General features: G+C 51.9%; 1 protein-coding gene across 1 annotated transcript in view; it reads left to right on the top strand.

Annotated features, from left to right (window-relative positions):
• Positions 1 to 22,731, top strand: part of slc4a7 (solute carrier family 4 member 7) — a 64,386-nt gene that overhangs the window by 1,748 nt on the left and 39,907 nt on the right. The window lies entirely within an intron of this gene.

A 22,731-nucleotide genomic window follows, 5' to 3' on the forward strand; every position in this document is an offset into this window, starting at 1 on the left:
GAGAGCGAGCGCATGCGTGAGCTGAGAGAGAGAGAGCGAGCGCGCGCATGCGTGAGCTGGAGAGAGAGAGAGCGCGCGCATGAGCTGGAGAGAGAGAGCGCGCGTGAGCTGGAGAGAGAGAGCGCGCGTGAGCTGGAGAGAGAGCGCGCGTGAGCTGGAGAGAGAGCGCGCGTGAGCTGGAGAGAGAGCGCGCGTGAGCTGGAGAGAGAGCGCGCGTGAGCTGGAGAGAGAGCGCGCGTGAGCTGGAGAGAGAGCGCGCGTGAGCTGGAGAGAGAGCGCGCGTGAGCTGGAGAGAGAGCGCGCGTGAGCTGGAGAGAGAGCGCGCGTGAGCTGGAGAGAGAGCGCGCGTGAGCTGGAGAGAGAGCGCGCGTGAGCTGGAGAGAGAGCGCATGCAAGAGCTGAGAGAGAGAGAGAGCGCGCATGCATGAGCTGATAGAGAGGGAGAGAGAGAGTGCGCAAGAGCTGGAGAGAGAGAGCACGTGCGAGAGCTGAGAGAGAGCACGCGTGAGCTGGAGAGAGAGAGAGAGAGAGAGTGCGCGCGAGCTGGAGAGAGAGAGAACGCGCGAGCTGGAGAGAGAGAGATAGAGCACGCGCGAGCTGGAGAGAGAGAGAGAGCACGCGTGAGCTGGAGAGAGAGAGAGAGCACGCGTGAGCTGGAGAGAGAGAGAGACCGCACGCGCGAGCTGGAGAGAGAGACCGCACGCGCGAGCTGGAGAGAGAGACCGCACGCGCGAGCTGGAGAGAGAGACCGCACGCGCGAGCTGGAGAGAGAGACCGCACGCGCGAGCTGGAGAGAGAGACCGCACGCGCGAGCTGGAGAGAGAGACCGCACGCGCGAGCTGGAGAGAGAGACCGCACGCGCGAGCTGGAGAGAGAGACCGCACGCGCGAGCTGGAGAGAGAGACCGCACGCGCGAGCTGGAGAGAGAGACCGCACGCGCGAGCTGCAGAGAGAGACCGCACGCGCGAGCTGGAGAGAGAGACCGCACGCGCGAGCTGGAGAGAGAGACCGCACGCGCGAGCTGGAGAGAGAGACCGCACGCGCGAGCTGGAGAGAGAGACCGCACGCGCGAGCTGGAGAGAGAGACCGCACGCGCGATCTGGAGAGAGAGACCGCACGCGCGAGCTGGAGAGAGAGACCGCACGCGCGAGCTGGAGAGAGAGACCGCACGCGCGAGCTGGAGAGAGAGAGAGAGAGAGAGAGCGCACGCGCGAGCTGGAGAGAGAGAGAGCGAGCACACGCGAGCTGGAGAGAGAGCGAGCACGCGCGAGCTGGAGAGAGAGCGAGCACGCGCGAGCTGGGGAGAGAGAGAGAGAGCACGCGTGAGCTGGAGAGAGAGAGCGAGCACGCGAGCATGACCTGGAGGGAGAACAGGCGCGCGCGTGAGCTGGAGAGGGAGAAGGAGCGCACGCATGAGCTGGAGAGAGAGAGAGCGAGCGCGCGAGCCGGAGAGAGAGCGCGCACACAAGCGTGAGCTGGAGAGAGAGAGAGCGAGCGCATGCGTGAGCTGAGAGAGAGCGAGCGCATGCGTGAGCTGAGAGAGAGCGAGCGCATGCGTGAGCTGGAGAGAGCGAGCACATGCATGAGCTGGAGAGAGAGCGCGCGCGTGAGCTGGAGAGAGCGTGCGTGAGCTGGAGAGAGAGAGCGCGCGTGAGCTGGAGAGAGAGAGCGCGCGTGAGCTGGAGAGAGAGAGAGCGCATGCAAGAGCTGAGAGAGAGAGCGCGCATGTATGAGCTGATAGAGAGGGAGAGAGAGAGTGCGCAAGAGCTGGAGAGAGAGAGCACGTGCGAGAGCTGAGAGAGAGAGCACGCGTGAGCTGGAGAGACAGAGAGAGCACGCGTGAGCTGGAGAGAGAGAGACCGCACGCGTGATCTGGAGAGAGAGAGACCGCACGCGCGATCTGGAGAGAGAGAGACCGCACGCGCGATCTGGAGAGAGAGACCGCACGCGCGATCTGGAGAGAGAGACCGCACGCGCGATCTGGAGAGAGAGACCGCACGCGCGATCTGGAGAGAGAGACCGCACGCGCGATCTGGAGAGAGAGACCGCACGCGCGATCTGGAGAGAGAGACCGCACGCGCGAGCTGGAGAGAGAGAGAGAGCGCGCGCGAGCTGGAGAGAGAGAGCGCGCGCGCGAGCTGGAGAGAGAGAGAGCGCGCGCGTGAGCTGGAGAGAGAGAGAGCGCGCGTGAGCTGGAGAGAGAGAGAGCGCGCGTGAGCTGGAGAGAGAGAGAGCGCGCGTGAGCTGGAGAGAGAGAGAGCGCGCGTGAGCTGGAGAGAGAGAGAGCGCGCGTGAGCTGGAGAGAGAGAGAGCGCGCGTGAGCTGGAGAGAGAGAGAGCGCGCGTGAGCTGGAGAGAGAGAGAGCGCGCGTGAGCTGGAGAGAGAGCACGCGCGTGAGCTGGAGAGAGAGACAGCGCGCGCGAGAGCTGAGAGAGAGAGAGCACGCGCATGCATGAGCTGAGAGAGAGAGAGAGCACGCGCATGCATGAGCTGAGAGAGAGAGAGCGCAAGCGTGAGCTGAAGAGAGAGAGCGCAAGCGTGAGCTGAAGAGAGAGAGCGCAAGCGTGAGCTGAAGAGAGAGAGCGCAAGCGTGAGCTGAAGAGAGAGAGCGCAAGCGTGAGCTGAAGAGAGAGAGCGCAAGCGTGAGCTGAAGAGAGAGAGCGCAAGCGTGAGCTGAAGAGAGAGAGCGCAAGCGTGAGCTGAAGAGAGAGAGCGCAAGCGTGAGCTGAAGAGAGAGAGCGCAAGCGTGAGCTGAAGAGAGAGAGCGCATGCGTGAGCTGAGAGAGAGAGAGAGCGCATGCATGAGCTGAGAGAGAGCGAGCGCATGCTTGAGCTGAGAGCGAGCGAGCGCATGCTTGAGCTGAGAGAGAGCGAGCGCATGCTTGAGCTGAGAGAGAGAGAGCGCATGCTTGAGCTGAGAGAGAGAGCGCATGCTTGAGCTGAGAGAGAGAGCGCATGCTTGAGCTGAGAGAGAGAGCGCATGCTTGAGCTGAGAGAGAGAGAGCGCATGCTTGAGCTGAGAGAGAGAGAGCGCATGCTTGAGCTGAGAGAGAGAGAGCGCATGCTTGAGCTGAGAGAGAGAGAGCGCATGCTTGAGCTGAGAGAGAGAGAGCGCATGCTTGAGCTGAGAGAGAGAGAGCGCATGCATGAGCTGAGAGAGAGAGAGCGCATGCATGAGCTGAGAGAGAGAGAGCTTGCTTGAGCTGAGAGAGAGAGAGCTTGCTTGAGCTGAGAGAGAGAGAGCGCATGCTTGAGCTGAGAGAGAGAGAGCGCATGCTTGAGCTGAGAGAGAGAGAGCGCATGCTTGAGCTGAGAGAGAGAGAGCGCATGCTTGAGCTGAGAGAGAGAGAGCGCATGCTTGAGCTGAGAGAGAGAGAGCGCATGCTTGAGCTGAGAGAGAGAGAGCGCATGCTTGAGCTGAGAGAGAGAGAGCGCATGCTTGAGCTGAGAGAGAGCGCATGCATGAGCTGAGAGAGAGAGAGAGAGAGCGCATGCATGAGCTGAGAGAGAGAGAGCTTGCTTGAGCTGAGAGAGAGAGAGCTTGCTTGAGCTGAGAGAGAGAGAGCGCATGCTTGAGCTGAGAGAGAGAGAGCGCATGCTTGAGCTGAGAGAGAGAGAGCGCATGCTTGAGCTGAGAGAGAGAGAGCGCATGCTTGAGCTGAGAGAGAGAGAGAGCGCATGCTTGAGCTGAGAGAGAGAGAGCGCATGCTTGAGCTGAGAGAGAGAGAGCGCATGCTTGAGCTGAGAGAGAGAGAGCGCATGCTTGAGCTGAGAGAGAGAGAGCGCATGCTTGAGCTGAGAGAGAGCGCATGCTTGAGCTGAGAGAGAGCGCATGCTTGAGCTGAGAGAGAGAGAGCGCATGCTTGAGCTGAGAGCGCATGCTTGAGCTGAGAGCGCATGCTTGAGCTGAGAGCGCATGCTTGAGCTGAGAGAGAGCGCATGCTTGAGCTGAGAGAGAGAGAGCGCATGCTTGAGCTGAGAGAGAGAGAGCGCATGCTTGAGCTGAGAGAGAGCGCATGCTTGAGCTGAGAGCGAGCGCATGCTTGAGCTGAGAGAGAGCGAGCGCATGCTTGAGCTGAGAGAGAGCGAGCGCATGCTTGAGCTGAGAGAGAGCGAGCGCATGCTTGAGCTGAGAGAGTGCGAGCGCATGCTTGAGCTGAGAGAGAGCGAGCGCATGCTTGAGCTGAGAGAGAGAGAGCGCATGCTTGAGCTGAGAGAGAGAGAGCGCATGCTTGAGCTGAGAGAGAGAGAGCGCATGCTTGAGCTGAGAGAGAGCGAGCGCATGCTTGAGCTGAGAGAGAGAGAGCGCATGCTTGAGCTGAGAGAGAGAGAGCGCATGCTTGAGCTGAGAGAGAGAGAGCGCATGCTTGAGCTGAGAGAGAGAGAGAGAGCGCATGCTTGAGCTGAGAGAGAGAGAGAGAGCGCATGCTTGAGCTGAGAGAGAGAGAGAGCGCATGCTTGAGCTGAGAGAGAGAGAGAGCGCATGCTTGAGCTGAGAGAGAGAGAGAGCGCATGCTTGAGCTGAGAGAGAGAGAGCGCATGCTTGAGCTGAGAGAGAGAGAGCGCATGCTTGAGCTGAGAGAGAGAGAGCGCATGCTTGAGCTGAGAGAGAGCGCATGCTTGAGCTGAGAGAGAGAGCGCATGCTTGAGCTGAGAGAGAGAGAGCGCATGCTTGAGCTGAGAGCGAGCGCATGCTTGAGCTGAGAGAGAGTGAGCGCATGCTTGAGCTGAGAGAGAGAGAGCGAGCGCATGCTTGAGCTGAGAGAGAGAGAGCGAGCGCATGCTTGAGCTGAGAGAGAGAGAGCGCATGCTTGAGCTGAGAGAGAGAGAGCGCATGCTTGAGCTGAGAGAGAGTGAGCGCATGCTTGAGCTGAGAGAGAGAGAGCGAGCGCATGCTTGAGCTGAGAGAGAGAGAGCGCATGCTTGAGCTGAGAGAGAGAGAGCGCATGCTTGAGCTGAGAGAGAGCGCATGCTTGAGCTGAGAGAGAGCGCATGCTTGAGCTGAGAGAGAGCGAGCGCATGCTTGAGCTGAGAGCAAGCGCATGCTTGAGCTGAGAGAGAGTGAGCGCATGCTTGAGCTGAGAGAGAGAGAGCGAGCGCATGCTTGAGCTGAGAGAGAGAGAGCGCATGCTTGAGCTGAGAGAGAGAGAGAGCGCATGCTTGAGCTGAGAGAGAGCGAGCGCATGCTTGAGCTGAGAGAGAGCGAGCGCATGCTTGAGCTGAGAGAGAGCGAGCGCATGCTTGAGCTGAGAGAGAGCGAGCGCATGCTTGAGCTGAGAGAGAGAGAGCGCATGCTTGAGCTGAGAGAGAGAGAGCGCATGCTTGAGCTGAGAGAGAGCGCATGCTTGAGCTGAGAGAGAGCGAGCGCATGCTTGAGCTGAGAGAGAGAGAGCGCATGCTTGAGCTGAGAGAGAGAGAGCGCATGCTTGAGCTGAGAGAGAGAGAGAGAGCGCATGCTTGAGCTGAGAGAGAGAGAGAGAGCGCATGCTTGAGCTGAGAGAGAGAGAGAGCGCATGCTTGAGCTGAGAGAGAGAGAGCGCATGCTTGAGCTGAGAGAGAGAGCGCATGCTTGAGCTGAGAGAGAGAGAGCGCATGTTTGAGCTGAGAGAGAGAGCGCATGCTTGAGAGCGTGCGCGTGTGAGCTGGCGAGGGAGAGAGAGCGCGCGTGTGAGCTGGCGAGGGAGAGAGAGCGCGTGTGTGAGCTGGAGAGGGAGAGCGCGCGAGTGTGTGACCTGCAGAGGGAGAGAGCCATGGCTCGAAATTAACTTTTTTTCTTTGTGTCCCCCAGTGGTCCCGAATTCTGTGTTGTATTGTCCCGAATGGAAGCAATAGTGTCCCCATTTTTTTTCCTCTCTGAAATAAGCAGTGGTTAATATTATCATATGAAGTTACTATTATATTTGTAACTATGCGATTTTGCACCCTTTATATCATTTTTACAATAAGTCACAAGACACAAGCGACACATGTCCTATACATCATCTACTTCAAAATTACAGTTATTGCATTTTCAGTTTATTAAACTTTGGCGATCTCACTGTATGAATAGATACCCGTTTATTTAAAGGGGCCAACTAGCTCATTCAGAAAATGTTTCAACTCCCTACATCTGCAGTACACTTTCGTTGAAAATAAGACCCCTTTTATGTTCATTTCATCTACTTGTACCTTGAATATCTGTTGGCACTTATAAGGCCAACTTGTAATTTTCACCATTACCGTTATCCATAGCCCTGTGATGACCTGGCGACTTGTCCAGGGTGAACCCCGCCTTTCGTCCGTAGTCAGCTGGGATAGGCTCCAGCTTGCCTGCGACCCTGTAGAACAGGATAAAGCGGCTACAGATAATGAGATGAGATGAGACCGTTATCCATTTTTATGAACTTTCCGTTATCCATTACCGTTATCCATTTTTATGAACTTTCCGTTATCCATTTTTATGAACTTTCCGTTATCCATTTTTATGAACTTTCGCTGCCGGGTGCAAATGTTAGCAACATCAGCATAGTGCCAGCAGGTCCGAGCCTAGTTGTGCTGCTGACTGACTAAACTTTCTGAACTAGAAAGACACCAAGAAAACTCACTTATTCTGTTGAACGGTATCTTCCGTCAATATCATCCACATCATTCCTGTTGTATTTTATAACGTGTCTAACAGTGTTCATTCAGTTCATTCAGTTGCTAGCGTTGCCTGCAGACCAGGCGATGACACTTTGGATCCTGAAGGTCCCGGAGACGTTATGTCTGGGCTTTCAGTTTCTTCCCCGCGGTCGGTCCGCTTCAACCACTTAAGCATTTTTGTTCTGGCAAGAGTCGGCGCAGCGTGTGCGGTAGCAATTCCATTCCAAGTCCATATAATGCGGACTCCGGCCGAAGATTCTAGAACAGAATGCGCTGCTCTGTAGCCTACGGATGCAGGACAGGTGCATCGAAAGTGTAGCTACTATGTATTTTTCGCTGTTAACGTTTTAAAATTAAAATTGACAAATTAGGTGAATGTCTACGTATGTGTTACGGCTTTGTAAATAATATTAATGTAGAACTTTTTTTCTAGATCTATTTTTTTTTTCCATTGTCCCGGGATTGTCCCAGATATGATAATTTTGTGTCCCGATGACATTTTTTATGGTCCCCGGGACATCGGGACACCGTTAGTTTCGAGCGCTGGACAGAGCGCGCGCGTGTGAGCTGGTGAGGGAGAGAGCGCGCGCGTGTGAGCTGGAGAGGGAGAGAGCGCGCGCGTGTGAGCTGGAGAGGGAGAGAGCGCGGGCGTGTGAGCTGGAGAGGGAGAGAGCGCATGAGTGTTAGCTGGAGAGGGAGAGAGCGCGCGCGTGTGAGCTGGAGAGGGAGAGAGCGCGGGCGTGTGAGCTGGAGAGGGAGAGAGCGCGGGCGTGTGAGCTGGAGAGGGAGAGAGCGCATGAGTGTTAGCTGGAGAGGGAGAGAGCGCGCGCGTGTGAGCTGGTGAGGGAGAGAGCGCGGGCGTGTGAGCTGGAGGGGGAGAGAGTGCGCGAGTGTGAGCTGGAGAGGGAGACAGCGAGGGCGTGTGAGCTGGAGAGGGAGAGAGCGCGCGTGTGTGACCTGCAGAGGGAGAGAGCGCGCGCGTGTGAGCTGGAGAGGGAGAGAGCGCGTGAGTGTGAGCTGGAGAGGGAGAGAGCGCGCGCGTGTGAGCTGGAGAGGGAGAGAGCGCGCGTGTGTGACCTGCAGAGGGAGAGAGCGTGCGCGTGTGAGCTGGAGAGGGAGAGAGCGCGTGAGTGTGAGCTGGAGAGGGAGAGAGCGTGCGCGTGTGAGCTGGAGAGGGAGAGAGCGCGTGAGTGTGAGCTGGAGAGGGAGAGAGAGCGCGAGTGTGAGCTGGTGAGGGAGAGAGAGCGCGAGTGTGAGCTGCAGAGGGAGAGAGCGCGCGTGTGTGAGCTGGTGAGGGAGAGAGAGCGCGAGTGTGAGCTGGAGAGGGAGAGAGAGCGCGAGTGTGAGCTGGAGAGGGAGAGAGCGCGCGAGTGTGAGCTGCAGAGGGAGAGAGCGCGCGTGTGTGAGCTGGTGAGGGAGAGAGCGCGCGAGTGTGAGCTGGAGAGGGAGAGAGCGCGTGAGTGTGAGCTGGTGAGGGAGAGAGAGCGCGAGTGTGAGCTGGAGAGGGAGAGAGCGCGCGTGTGAGCTGGTGAGGGAGAGAGAGCGCGAGTGTGAGCTGGAGAGGGAGAGAGAGCGCGAGTGTGAGCTGGAGAGGGAGTGAGTGCGCGAGTGTGAGCTGGAGAGGGAGAGAGAGCACGCGTGTGAGCTGGAGAGGGAGAGAGAGCGCGAGTGTGAGCTGGAGAGGGAGAGAGCGCGCGCGTGTGAGCTGGTGAGGGAGAGAGAGCGCGAGTGTGAGCTGGAGAGGGAGTGAGTGCGCGAGTGTGAGCTGGAGAGGGAGAGAGAGCGCGAGTGTGAGCTGGAGAGGGAGAGAGCGCGCGCGTGTGAGCTGGAGAGGGAGAGAGAGCGCGAGTGTGAGCTGGAGAGGGAGTGAGTGCGCGAGTGTGAGCTGGAGAGGGAGAGAGAGCACGCGTGTGAGCTGGAGAGGGAGAGAGAGCGCGAGTGTGAGCTGGTGAGGGAGAGAGCGCGGGCGTGTGAGCTGGAGAGGGAGAGCGCGCGCGCGTGTGAGCTGGAGAGGGAGAGAGCGCGTGAGTGTGAGCTGGAGAGGGAGAGAGCGCGCGCGTGTGAGCTGGTGAGGGAGAGAGAGCGCGAGTGTGAGCTGGAGAGGGAGAGAGAGCGGGCGTGTGAGCTGGAGAGGGAGAGAGCGCGCGCGTGTGAGCTGGAGAGGGAGAGAGCGCGTGAGTGTGAGCTGGAGAGGGAGAGAGAGCGCGAGTGTGAGCTGGAGAGGGAGAGAGAGCGCGAGTGTGAGCTGGAGAGGGAGAGAGCGCATGAGTGTGAGCTGGAGAGGGAGAGAGAGCGCGAGTGTGAGCTGGAGAGGGAGAGAGCGCGCGAGTGTGAGCTGGAGAGGGAGAGAGAGCGCGAGTGTGAGCTGGAGAGGGAGTGAGTGCGCGAGTGTGAGCTGGAGAGGGAGAGAGAGCGCGAGTGTGAGCTGGAGAGGGAGTGAGTGCGCGAGTGTGAGCTGGAGAGGGAGAGAGCGCGGGCGTGTGAGCTGGAGAGGGAGAGAGCGCGCGCGTGTGAGCTGGAGAGGGAGAGAGCGCGTGAGTGTGAGCTGGAGAGGGAGAGAGCGCGCGAGTGTGAGCTGGAGAGGGAGTGAGTGCGCGAGTGTGAGCTGGAGAGGGAGAGAGCGCGGGCGTGTGAGCTGGAGAGGGAGAGAGCGCGCGCGTGTGAGCTGGAGAGGGAGAGAGCGCGTGAGTGTGAGCTGGAGAGGGAGAGAGCGCGCGAGTGTGAGCTGGAGAGGGAGAGAGAGCGCGAGTGTGAGCTGGAGAGGGAGTGAGTGCGCGAGTGTGAGCTGGAGAGGGAGAGAGAGCACGCGTGTGAGCTGGAGAGGGAGAGAGAGCGCGAGTGTGAGCTGGTGAGGGAGAGAGCGCGGGCGTGTGAGCTGGAGAGGGAGAGAGAGCGCGAGTGTGAGCTGGAGAGGGAGAGAGAGCGCGCGTGTGAGCTGGAGAGGGAGAGAGAGCGCGAGTGTGAGCTGGAGAGGGAGAGAGAGCGCGAGTGTGAGCTGGAGAGGGAGTGAGTGCGCGAGTGTGAGCTGGAGAGGGAGAGAGAGCGCGGGCGTGTGAGCTGGAGAGGGAGAGAGAGCGCGCGTGTGAGCTGGAGAGGGAGAGAGAGCGCACGTGTGAGCTGGAGAGGGAGAGAGCGCGGGCGTGTGAGCTGGAGAGGGAGAGAGCGCGCGTGTGTGACCTGCAGAGGGAGAGAGCGCGTGAGTGTGAGCTGGAGAGGGAGAGAGCGCGCGCGTGTGAGCTGGTGAGGGAGAGAGCGCGGGCGTGTGAGCTGGAGAGGGAGAGAGCGCGCGCGTGTGAGCTGGTGAGGGAGAGAGAGCGCGAGTGTGAGCTGGTGAGGGAGAGAGCGCGGGCGTGTGAGCTGGAGAGGGAGAGAGCGCGCGCGTGTGAGCTGGTGAGGGAGAGAGCGCGGGCGTGTGAGCTGGAGAGGGAGAGAGCGCGCGCGTGTGAGCTGGAGAGGGAGAGAGAGCGCGAGTGTGAGCTGGTGAGGGAGAGAGCGCGGGCGTGTGAGCTGGAGAGGGAGAGAGCGCGTGAGTGTGAGCTGGAGAGGGAGAGAGCGCGCGCGTGTGAGCTGGTGAGGGAGAGAGCGCGGGCGTGTGAGCTGGAGAGGGAGAGAGAGCGCGAGTGTGAGCTGGCGAGGGAGAGAGAGCGCGCGTGTGAGCTGGAGAGGGAGAGAGAGCGCGAGTGTGAGCTGGTGAGGGAGAGAGCGCGCGCGTGTGAGCTGGAGAGGGAGAGAGCGCGGGCGTGTGAGCTGGAGAGGGAGAGAGCGCGGGCGTGTGAGCTGGAGAGGGAGAGAGCGCGAGTGTGAGCTGGAGAGGGAGAGAGAGCGCGAGTGTGAGCTGGAGAGGGAGAGAGCGCGTGAGTGTGAGCTGGTGAGGGAGAGAGCGCGCGCGTGTGAGCTGGAGAGGGAGAGAGCGCGCGCGTGTGAGCTGGAGAGGGAGAGAGAGCGCGCGTGTGAGCTGGAGAGGGAGAGAGAGCGCGCGTGTGAGCTGGAGAGGGAGAGAGAGCGTGCGTGTGAGCTGGTGAGGGAGAGAGAGCGCGAGTGTGAGCTGGTGAGGGAGAGAGAGCGCGAGTGTGAGCTGGAGAGGGAGAGAGAGCGTGCGTGTGAGCTGGTGAGGGAGAGAGCGCGGGCGTGTGAGCTGGAGAGGGAGAGAGAGCGCGAGTGTGAGCTGGAGAGGGAGAGAGAGCGTGCGTGTGAGCTGGTGAGGGAGAGAGAGCGCGAGTGTGAGCTGGTGAGGGAGAGAGAGCGCGAGTGTGAGCTGGAGAGGGAGAGAGAGCGTGCGTGTGAGCTGGTGAGGGAGAGAGCGCGGGCGTGTGAGCTGGAGAGGGAGAGAGCGCGGGCGTGTGAGCTGGAGAGGGAGAGAGCGCGGGCGTGTGAGCTGGAGAGGGAGAGAGCGCGGGCGTGTGAGCTGGAGAGGGAGAGAGCGCGTGAGTGTGAGCTGGAGAGGGAGAGAGAGCGCGCGTGTTAGCTGGAGAGGGAGAGAGAGCGCGCGTGTGAGCTGGAGAGGGAGAGAGAGCGTGCGTGTGAGCTGGTGAGGGAGAGAGCGCGGGCGTGTGAGCTGGAGAGGGAGAGAGCGCGGGCGTGTGAGCTGGAGAGGGAGAGAGAGCGCGCGTGTGAGCTGGAGAGGGAGAGAGAGCGCGCGTGTGAGCTGGAGAGGGAGAGAGAGCGTGCGTGTGAGCTGGTGAGGGAGAGAGCGCGGGCGTGTGAGCTGGAGAGGGAGAGAGCGCGGGCGTGTGAGCTGGAGAGGGAGAGAGCGCGGGCGTGTGAGCTGGTGAGGGAGAGAGAGCGCGTGTGAGCTGGTGAGGGAGAGAGAGCGCGTGTGAGCTGGCGGGGGACAGAGAGAGAGAGCGTGCTTGTGAGATGCAGAGAGAGTGTGCGTGCGTGTGAGTGTGATGCACAGAGAGAGAGATAATCTTCACTCTTCTCAGATGGTTCTCCACTAGTTTTTTGGGCGTGGCTGTGGAGTTTTGTGATCACTCAGCTACAGGAGCGTTAGTGAGGTCAGACGCTGATGTTGGTGAGGAGGTCTGGGGTGCAGACGACGTTCCAGTTCATCCCATTGCCCCTTTTCCACCAGAGCAGTTCCAGGGCTGGTTCGGGGCCAGTGCTTAGTTTGGAACCGGGTTTTCTGTTTCCACTGACAAAGAACTGGCTCTGGGGCCAGAAAAACCGGTTCCAGGCTAGCACCAACTCTCTGCTGGGCCAGAGGAAAGAACCGCTTATGTCAGCGGGGGGGCGGAGTTGTTAAGACCAACAACAATAACAAGACCGCAAAAGATCGCCATTTTTAAGCGACGAGAAGCAGCAGCTGTACAAACGCAAAGTCATCCATTATTATTGTTGTTGTTGCCGCTGCTGCTTCTTCTGTGTTGTTTTTGCTTTGATATTCGCGCCAAGGTTTATGTAAATGTAGCGCCGTAACTGACGTATACGGTGACGTAATGACGTATACAGCGACGTAATGACGTGGCTCCGCTTAACACCGCGAGCGATGGAAAAGCAAACTGGTTCTGAGCTGGCTCGCAAGTTGAACGAGTTGTGAACCAGCACCGAACCAGCCCTGGAACTGATTTGGTGGAAAAGGGGTACCAGAGGTGTTCAGTCAGGGCTCTGTGCAGGACACTCGGGTTCTTCACCCCAGCCTTCACACGCCACGTCTTCGTGGAGCTCACTGTGTGTACAGTTATTGTTTTACTCCAATTTACTGGTAAAACCTGTTGTTAAAACAAAGTGTGGTGAAGCAGCTTTTAGCTACTATGCAGTGCAGCTATGGAACCAACTGCCAGAGGACATTAAAAATGCTCCTGCTGTTGGCAGCTTCAAATCTAGACTAAAGACCAAGCTGCTCTCAGATGCTTTCTGCTAACTGATAAATATCATCATCTTTACATGTTTTAAACTTTACTTAACTTTTACAGTCTCTGCATGTTTTAAACTTTACTTAACTTTTATTCTATTTTATTCTGCTGTTTTTTACTGAACTTTTACTTCATTTTATTATTTTATTTCTACTATTGCTTAATTCTTATGTTTTTTCTCTCTTCTTCCCCCTTTATTTTATGTAATTTTATTTTCTGTTGTTTGCTGTTTTGCCTTTACCTCTGTAAAGCACATTGAACTGCCACTGGGTATGAAATGCGCTATAGAAATAAACTTGCCTTGTACAGGAGCATCGTCCTGCTGGAACAGGTTTGGACTCTGAGTTCCAGTGAGGGGAAACTGTAACGTTCCAGCAAACACAGACATTCTGTACAACTGTGAGCTTCAGACTTTGTGGGAACAGTTTGGGGAAGAAACACACAGGTGTGATGGTCGGGGGGCACATACTTTTGGTCATATAGTGTAAAAGATTGACTTGGTGAATTTTCTGAATAGACTGTAGTTCATCAGCCCTGTTTTAAACCGTTTCCTAATGAGGATTAAACTCTCGAGAGAGACGGACATCCCGACCCGTATGTCAGTCCCGAGCACGCTGATGAGGAACTGTACTCAGCGGTCCGTTTTGTTTGTGTTGTGTTTAATGTGGGTGGTGTGACATGAGGGTGTGAGAGTGAAGATCTCAGACACACACAGAGATTCAGCCGGAGGATGTGGGCTCTCTGTCTGTCTCTCTGGGAATGTGGGCGGGTTGAGTGCACCATGGTTGGGGGGTGAGTTGGGGTGCTGTGCTCTGTGCAGTGTGTAAAAATCCCCCAGTGTTGCTCATCATGAAAAGCAGCAGGAAGATGATGTCATCACTGAGCGCCAGCCAAAGCCACACTTACAAGGACTCGATCATTATTCAGCGTGTTTACTAATCCACTCAAATCCTCTCTCTCTCTCTCTCTCTCTCTCTCTCTCTCTCTCTCTCTCTCTCTCAGGAGAAAACACGCTTCTGCTGCACTCGCTCTTCTGCTTTTCATACAACTTACATTTAGATAAAACTACAGCACAGCTGCAGGAAACGAGAGAGAGAGAGACGCGCACATGCACACAAACAGGATCATAAGCTGGTTTTCATCTTAATGATCAGATTTTCACAGCACCACAAAAACTTAAATAAACCACACATTTGGTTTAAAATTAAGAAAATGTTTTAAACATGAAATTTTCTTGTGTACAATGTCCATCCCTCCCACTGATGATTTATTATTATTGTTAATTATTATTATTATTAGTTATTATTACCTTGCCCGCTACGGAGTAAGGTATTGTTTTCGGTCTGATTTTTTTTTTTTTTTTAATGCTATCACGGGAAAACGGCTGGATCAATCTTCATGAAACTTTCAGGATAGATAGTCATTGGTTTCAAATAGAGGCGGCACGGTGGTGTAGTGGTTAGTGCTGTCGCCTCACAGCAAGAAGGTCCGGGTTCGAGCCCCGTGGCTGGCGAGGGCCTTTCTGTGTGGAGTTTGCATGTTCTCCCCGTGTCCGCGTGGGTTTCCTCCGGGTGCTCCGGTTTCCCCCACAGTCCAAAGACATGCAGGTTAGGTTAACTGGTGACTCTAAATTGAGCGTAGGTGTGAATGTGAGTGTGAATGGTTGTCTGTGTCTATGTGTCAGCCCTGTGATGACCTGGCGACTTGTCCAGGGTGAACCCCGCCTTTCGCCCGTAGTCAGCTGGGATAGGCTCCAGCTCGCCTGCGACCCTGTAGAACAGGATAAAGCGGCTACAGATAATGGATGGTCTCAAATAGAACCTCCAACGTTTTGAGGGTCATCCGGTCAAGGTCCCAAAAAGGTCAAAATCGTTTTTGTTGTATCTATTGCCTCATGTAGAGGCGCTAACCACTACGTCATCGTGCTGTAAGAGTGTAACAGTCGTGCACTGCGCATGCACATAAACATGTGTTCCTATTAAAATGGCCTGTGAGTGTATACAATTCGGTTCACTATTCAAAATTAATGGACTAAAGAAATGGCTTTCAGACATGTTTATGCTTATTACAGAGGGAGGGTGCGTTCCACTGAGCTCTAGCGCCGGGCCATTTCCGGGAAATAAGAGTTTGGGTCGTGGCGACAGCGTGTGTGTGTGTGTGTCAGCCTCAGCTTGGAGGTTTCGGTTTCGGAAACTGTAAGAGGGAAGAGTAGAATAATATAAAGTACAGACACTTGGTATATTTAACTTTTTTTTTTTAATTCAGTTTTGGACTGCACTTCATTTTTGTGGCTCCTGCCTCAGAGTAAATATATGCTGTATATGGACATGGGATCAGAAAACTATTTTATTTATAAGTCACATGGATCCGTAGGGGACCTTTTTTGGGGGGGGGCTATATCTTCCTTCATATTCATAAGTGCTACTGGGCGAGGGTTGTTTTGCCTGGCAACTGTTGTTGTTGTTACTATGAGGAGATCTTCACCCAGCTCCACACTGAGATCTGCAGCTTCCAGGTTCAGGGAAGTGTGTGCGCTGATCTTTGGAGACCTGAACATCCACATTGACTTTAACACAGAACATGGAACTGACATTACCCAGAAACCTGACTAACCTTCCCAGCCATGGCTTTGACTTCCAGGTCAACAAAAGCAGAAAGGACCTGCTGCAGTTCTGTTAACAGTGGGACACAAGCAGTGTTTCCCACAGAGCAGGTAGCAAGGTAGTGTGGTGCCCCACTGTGCCGCTGAGGGAATCGTGCGCGGTGGTGTCGTGGCGGTCGGTGGAGTCGGTCATTGGGGTGTATAATGCAAAGTGTTCACAGCGGGCGGTGTTCAAACACAGTATTTTTCTTCAGAGTCACCTGCTGGGACTATTTTAAAGCTACAAGAAGCGTTTGAGATTATTCAGTTCAATCTAAATTCTTTTAAGTTCTTTAAGAGAAGACAGCTAAAACAGTTTTTACCAGAACCCTGCCTGGTTTCATTCCTCGACCCAACTTTACATTACAGCGCAGGCCATTAGTTTGCTGGGCTTGATGTTGGTGGAAAACCTGTCTTTTAAATTGATGAAAATTACTCACCAAAACTGAAGTTAAAGTTTAGTTTTTACTAGAGATGCACCGATTGCAATTTTTTGGGCCGATTCCGATTTTCCATGGAGTGTGACCTGCCGATTCTGATTTCATTTTTTCAAACCACTTCACAGCACACACAGACTATTTTCTTTTTATCTTTTCTTTAATAGAACATTCTGCCAGATTTTCAGTAATAAATTTTCAACACCTCAAAGGTTGAAAACAAAAAGACATTGTTCTTTGTAAAATCTTTCTTCATGTTTGGTATTAACATATTAATTCCTGAAATAGGAAATTCACACAAACATTTTTTCTTTTCCCATCCAATATCTGGCACAAAAACAACTTCCCCCTCATATATTATTTGCCCACTGCTATGGAACACACTTTCATAAGCCTGTTTAGATCTGAAAACTTCTGCCTTATAGAACAACCCATTTCTTCATTCAGTATCAAAATACAAAAATAATTTCCAGTCATACTTATACCATAGCCATTCTATCATCTTTGTCAAATGTGTATTTGTAGAGTAATTTCCAATGGAATCAAGTGCAACCAAGGCTGTAAAACAAACCAAGACATTTTTTTCTCTCTCTTTGTACAAATCTAACTAGATGTTTGGTAATAGGCTAACGGATTAATTCCTGTAATGGGAAATTCACACAACCACAAACATTTTCTTCTTTTCACATCCAATATCTGGCACACTCAAAAAAAATTAACTATATTTGGATATATAATATATCCAAATATAGTGAATTTTATTGTTGTTAACAGCGCGCGCCGGAGCCAGTTAGGCGTGCAGGACTGACGCTGTTCTGCGCAACACAATCGCACTAGAAAGCATGTTCAAGCTGCCAGTGGAGCTGCAGTCTTTTTAGTTGCGAGTTACGAGTATTTCCACTTTCATCTCTGTGATACACAAGTTTTGATCGGCAGAAAATCGGCATATTTTAATTTTGCCCGGCCGGTCGCCGGTCATGGCCGATCACGTGAAAATCGGCCGATTCCGATCAGCAGCCGCTCAATCGGTGCATCTCTGGTTTTGACCTTAGTTTTTTGCCTTTTTGGTGGCAATCTTTCAATCATTCTTTAGTTGACATTCAAGGAATAAATTGCAAAAAACAAGCTGGAGGTTTTTATTTTAAATATTGAACTCAACACTTACCTCAACCAATACTAAAATGAAATAAATAGTATAATGTAACAAAATAATAATAAAATATCATAATTAGATGTAAGAAACCACTTAAGGTAACACCAAGGCAACTAACAGTAATGAAAAGCATTACCCTAATTGGTACAAAGCCTGCATGCCCTATCAGAACATTTAATTCTGCGTGGCTTCCTGAAAAAACCTCCAGTGCCCTATCGTAAGGGAAGTCACTGCTGAAGCGGGATAAACGGGATAATGCAATAAGGCCGGTTCCTCACGTCAAGCTGCTGCTGTCTGCATCAAAATTGGTTTATAGCCTGACTCAGGGATGTCCGTTTCATGAAGCCAAGAAGGCTATGATAAAGCTCATCACGAGCACGACGTAGGCTACCTTTTAAAATAAGGGGTCGGAAGGCGAATCGGGAAGGCTGCGTTATTTTTAATGAGCCTAACAGGCCTACTTGCAGTCCGGGTATATGCGCACCGGCAGGCCTGTGGACACGCCTCTTTCTCTCTCTCTCTCTCTCTCTGTGTGTGGGTGTGTGTGCGTGCGTGAACGAGAAGAAAGAGCACTATGAATGAACGGAACGATACGCAACGGAATTTTTTTTTTTTCAAAATCGTGAGTCTGATTGTGTGGCGCTGCGCCACAGAATGGTTTCTGTATGGGAAACCCTGACGAGGACACTGAGGGAAGGTCCAGGTTCTGCTCACCTCCTGGCGACAGCACAGCAGACTGTGAGAACAGATTTAGACTCCCTTTCTGCCAGAGGATTCACTGTTAAGCCACTAACCCCACTGTCTGATCACAGCCACATCACTGTGTTCATTAAAATGACAGGATCTGACCAGTGTACACACACACACACACACACACACACACACACAGCGCCCAGTAAGCTGTACACCATTCAGACCCTAATACAGATGGCCCAAAAACAGCACTGAAGATCCAGAAAGCAGTCAGCAGCCATGAAACACACACACACACACACACACACACACACACACACACACACACACACACACACACACACACACTATTAGGGAAATTAGGGCTAAAATTAGCTTGTGTTTAAAGCCTTTAATTTTCTGTAAAGCTGCTTTGTGACAACGCCTGTTTAAAGCGCTATACAAATAAACTTGACACTGTCAGACAGGTTTCTGGACACAACATGCACTGACAGTAATGAAGGCATCAGGATTGTACAAACATGGCAATTAAAACAAATTTAGAAACAAACTGAAAATTGAACTGACAAGTGGATTGAAATATCAGTTGTTGAAAAGAACTTGGATAATTATCCAATCGGAAATACAAACAATGCAGAAATCCCCCTCCATTACTGCGATCCTTTATAAACGTACGCTCAGAATCAAAACTCAACACTAATCGTTTCTGGGAGCTCTGGAAAAATCTAAATGAATCTAAGACAGAACGGGGACATAGGGGTCAGACACTGTAAAATAACAAACACACAAAAATGGACAAATTAATTAAAAGCTGAACATGTTAGAATCGGGTGTAAAAGACTCCCAGAAGGAACTTTTTTTTTTTTGATCAGAGTCGATGCTCTCAAATCCAGTGATACAGTTGGGCCTGAGGGCATCCGAAATTAAATGATTGACTAAACGCTTTCAGTTAGCTTTTTTTCAATTATTCACCATGATTCTGAGTGCAGGCCACTTCCCTGACATCTGGACTCGGGGTCTTCTAACACCGTTTTGCAAAGTCGAGATAAATTCGACCCTGATAATGACCGAGGGATCTGTGTGAACAATAAACTGGGGAAGCTTTGATGCAGCATTTTTAATTCAAGACTTACACACTCCTTATGAAACAGTGTCTTGAGTAAAAGTCAGATTGGATTTATACCAAATTGGTGCCCTAGTGATTTGTATTTATGTCTGATTCACACTATTCAACCTGCACATTAACAAAAATAATTCACATTTTATAGATTTCCAAGTGGTGGCACGGTGGTGTAGTGGTTAGCGCTGTCGCCTCACAGCAAGAAGGTCCTGGGTTCGAGCCCCGTGGCCGGCGAGGGCCTTTCTGTGCGGAGTTTGCATGTTCTCCCCGTGTCCGCGTGGGTTTCCTCCGGGTGCTCCGGTTTCCCCCACAGTCCAAAGACATGCAGGTTAGGTTAACTGGTGACTCTAAATTGAGCGTAGGTGTGAATGTGAGTGTGAATGGTTGTCTGTGTCTATGTGTCAGCCCTGTGATGACCTGGCGACTTGTCCAGGGTGAACCCCGCCTTTCGCCCGTAGTCAGCTGGGATAGGATCCAGCTCGCCTGCGACCCTGTAGAACAGGATAAAGCGGCTACAGATAATGGATGGATGGATTTCCAAAAGGCATCTGATTCTATTTGGCACAAAGGTCTATTTTATAAGCTTCTTGAAAGTGGTGTAAGGGGTAAAACATGTGACATCAAATCCATGCATGTGAACGAGTGTGGAATTAAAATTCACAATAAATTCTTCTCTCAGGAGTGTAGAGTGAGACCGGGACACTGCCTGAGCCCAGTGCTATTTCAGTTAAATACTAACAGCCTGGCCTCCATTTTTATTTCAATTAGCTGCACGTGGTTTCACTCTACAGCACACAGAAGTCCGACTCCTGCTGTACACAGACCACCTGGTCCTGCTGTTCCTCAGTGTTGAGGGTCTACAGCAGAACCTGGACCTGCTGCAGCAGTGCTGTCAGACCCTCAACCGCAACAACACCCAAACTGTTAGCATTCAAAACAGATCCAGAGGCCAAGGAAATGCATCACTCTTCACAAAATGGCAATGTGGAAAGAATAGAATTACTGAGGACTGAAAAATGAGTTCCACTGGAAATTTCAGCGCAGTAGTGAACGAGTGGAGAGAGCGAAGGCACACAGGGAATTTTACACAATTACACAAACAGAGCTACATTCAAATCTGGCTCAGATTGTACAGATCAGTTACTGAACCAGTTCTGGTGTCCGGGTGCCACTTACAAACCAAGCTCTGACACAATGGGATAAACCCCCAGCTGAAATGATGGGCGTGGCATTTCCAGTGTGCCCCCCCCCCCCCCCATCTCTTTCATTGTGATGAGAAATGTCAGGGTTTTTTTAATTAAAGGAGCTGAAGTTTGAGCAAACGTCAACACACACGTGCGCGCAAAGTAGGTCTGAGGAATCATTTGAGATGATTCTCTGGATTTGTTGCTCCTTTACAGCATCATAATTTATTTTCTTAAAATTGTTTTTTTTTTTAAAAGTCAGCCCTTTGAAGAGAAGACCAGCTAAAATGTCCTATCTCTAAAATGTCCTATCTCTTTAATGTCCTATCTCTTTAATGTCCTATCTCTTTTGGTATATTCTGGTCCTCAGTAGCAAGTACAAGTGTGTACACAGATTGAAGAGGGAGAGTTGTGTGTGTGTGTGTGTGTGTGTGTGTGTGTGTGTGTGTGTGTGTGTATGCGCGTGCGTGCGTGCATGTTAGAGACCAGGCACATCATTAGCAAAGACCTAAATATACCAGTTATTTATATCTCCGAGGCAGAGAGAGAGAGGGTGTGTGTGTGTGTGTGTGTGTGTGTGTGTGTGTGTGTGTGTGTGTGTGTGTGTGTGTGTGTGTACTTGTACCTGCTACATATTGAGGACTGCAATGTTTTTTTACCAACACTTAGGATATTGTTGGGAAGTGAGGACATTTTGGCCGGTCCCCTCTTCTCTTCTTCAAAGGGCTGTTTGAGGGTTAAGACTGAGTTTTAGGGTTCAGGTTAGAATGAGGGTAAGGGGTGGGGTTAGGGTAAGGGGTGGGGTTAGGCATGTACTTAAGGTCAGGGTACAGAGCTAGGGAATGTATTTATATCAATTAGTGTTCCCACAAAGATAAAAGTACAAGTAAGTGTGTGTGTGTGTGTGTGTGTTTCCCCTTTGGGGTGAAAGCAGATACTCCTGCCCTGAGGAATTCTGGGACGTGGCCATGATTTGAGTTGGAGCAGGAGTGACCCAGCAGGTCTGATGTGTGGAGGCTTTTTTTCTTTCCTCATCGAGTGTTAATCTTCACCTGGAGCGTTAATGAACTAATTTTCTGCAGTAATTGGTGATTGTGATTTAGGGAATAAAATACAACTTGATTTTATAATCCAAGTGAGTTGTTTATATGAGAGGAATTTTAATGAAATGAATAATTTTGTTAATATTAAAGAGGGAGTGTGGGAGGAAATGTAAGGAAAGCCCAAACTAATAAGCACTGAACTACTCGCACTGGTCATTTAAGGTGTGTTAAGCTCCATCCTCTTGTTTATTGCTTAACCAATCAGCCCTTTCTGTACAATCTGAACTGTCTCCAAAATGAATAAAGTGCAGATGTGAGGGACATTTCAGACATCGCACATGAGAATGGGAGTGATTTCAGAGGGCAGTGCCAGCTCACTAATTCAGGCTTGGAGGGGTGTGTGTGTGTGTGTGTGTGTGTGTGTGTGTGTGTGTGTGTGTGTGTGTGTGTGTGTTGCTTCCACTGAGGAAGGAGCTGAGAAGTGAGAAACAGAAACAAAGAAGCATGATTCGAGAAATGAGACCCGGCCTCTTGCTGTCTGCTGACTCGTTCCACCTGTTTCTTGTTTTGCATTTTTCCTTTTTTTTGGTTGTTGAACTTCCTGTTCAGGTCACTCCTGTCATAACAGGTTCCTTGGTGTTCTTGCTTCCTTCAGACACGTCATATTTCTGATTTCCTGAAAGTCTGTAATAAACACAATACACACACACACACACACACACACACACACACACACACACACACATATAAACATACAGATTTTTATCTACATTTGAATGTTTTTGTGAACATTTCTCAACAAACTCACTCCTCTTTTGGGTCTCCAGTTTAGCAGCAGCAGAGGGAGAATTGGAGCAATTGTCTGGGGAGTTTTCACAAATCCTTTTGAGATTTTTTCTCTCTCTCTCACACACACACACACACACACACACACACACACACACACACACACACACACACACACGCACACACACGCATACAAATATAGAACAATACTCATAATGAAAAGTGGGGAAATCAGATGACAAGCTGTAATAAATACTCCAAAATGTTCTACAGTCCACACAAGTGCTGCTGTGTTCTGGACTCCGATTGGCCAGAAAGTGTTGATTAATTCTCCATAACAGCAGCTCTGACCAGTAGTTTATAATTGATGCTCTTGGTCTAATTCGTTATGGTTTCTATAGTAACAACTCATTCACAGGGATGCGCACAGCAGATGCTCCACTGATAAACATTAAATAAAATTGAATCTTCAAGTAAGGAAAAATGCATTTTTAATTTCTGGAGAGGCGGCACGGTGGTGTAGTGGTTAGCGCTGTCGCCTCACAGCAAGAAGGTCCTGGGTTCGAGCCCCGTGGCCGGCGAGGGCCTTTCTGTGTGGAGTTTGCATGTTCTCCCCGTGTCCGCGTGGGTTTCCTCCGGGTGCTCCGGTTTCCCCCACAGTCCAAAGACATGCAGGTTAGGTTAACTGGTGACTCTAAATTGAGCGTGAGAGTGCGAGAGCGAGAGAATGGTTGAGAGGAGAAAACCTCTATAATAATCCAGTAGAAGGCAACAGGAAACCACTACTGCAATCCTTCCCTAGAAACTCTGATGGCTGAAGCTGTTGGAGCAGAACTGCCCTCAGGCAGAACACGAAAGAACATTTAGGAAGGAGTCTCCAGTGTCAGAGCTGTGTAACAGTCAGAGTTGAAGCTGGAACTTTAAGTTTTCTGATGTCTTCAGGACAGAGGAGTTTACACTTTTCTACAGTTTCTCAGGAACATGATGGAACAAGCTGCAATTATTATCTTGCCTTATTAACTTCAGGAGGGAGAATAAAGAGGCTTATGAGCAACTGTTTTATACTGTAGCTGCTATTACACAAGTGAGAACAAGAGTTCACATGAAATGTAACCATAAATGGATAAAGTATGGCATGTCATTCTGTAATAAATATAAATTGTAATTGTTGGGTCTCTCTCTCTGTCTCTCTCTCTCT

The sequence above is a fragment of the Neoarius graeffei genome, chromosome 19 (assembly GCF_027579695.1).
Source record: "Neoarius graeffei isolate fNeoGra1 chromosome 19, fNeoGra1.pri, whole genome shotgun sequence".
Lineage (NCBI taxonomy): Eukaryota > Metazoa > Chordata > Actinopteri > Siluriformes > Ariidae > Neoarius > Neoarius graeffei.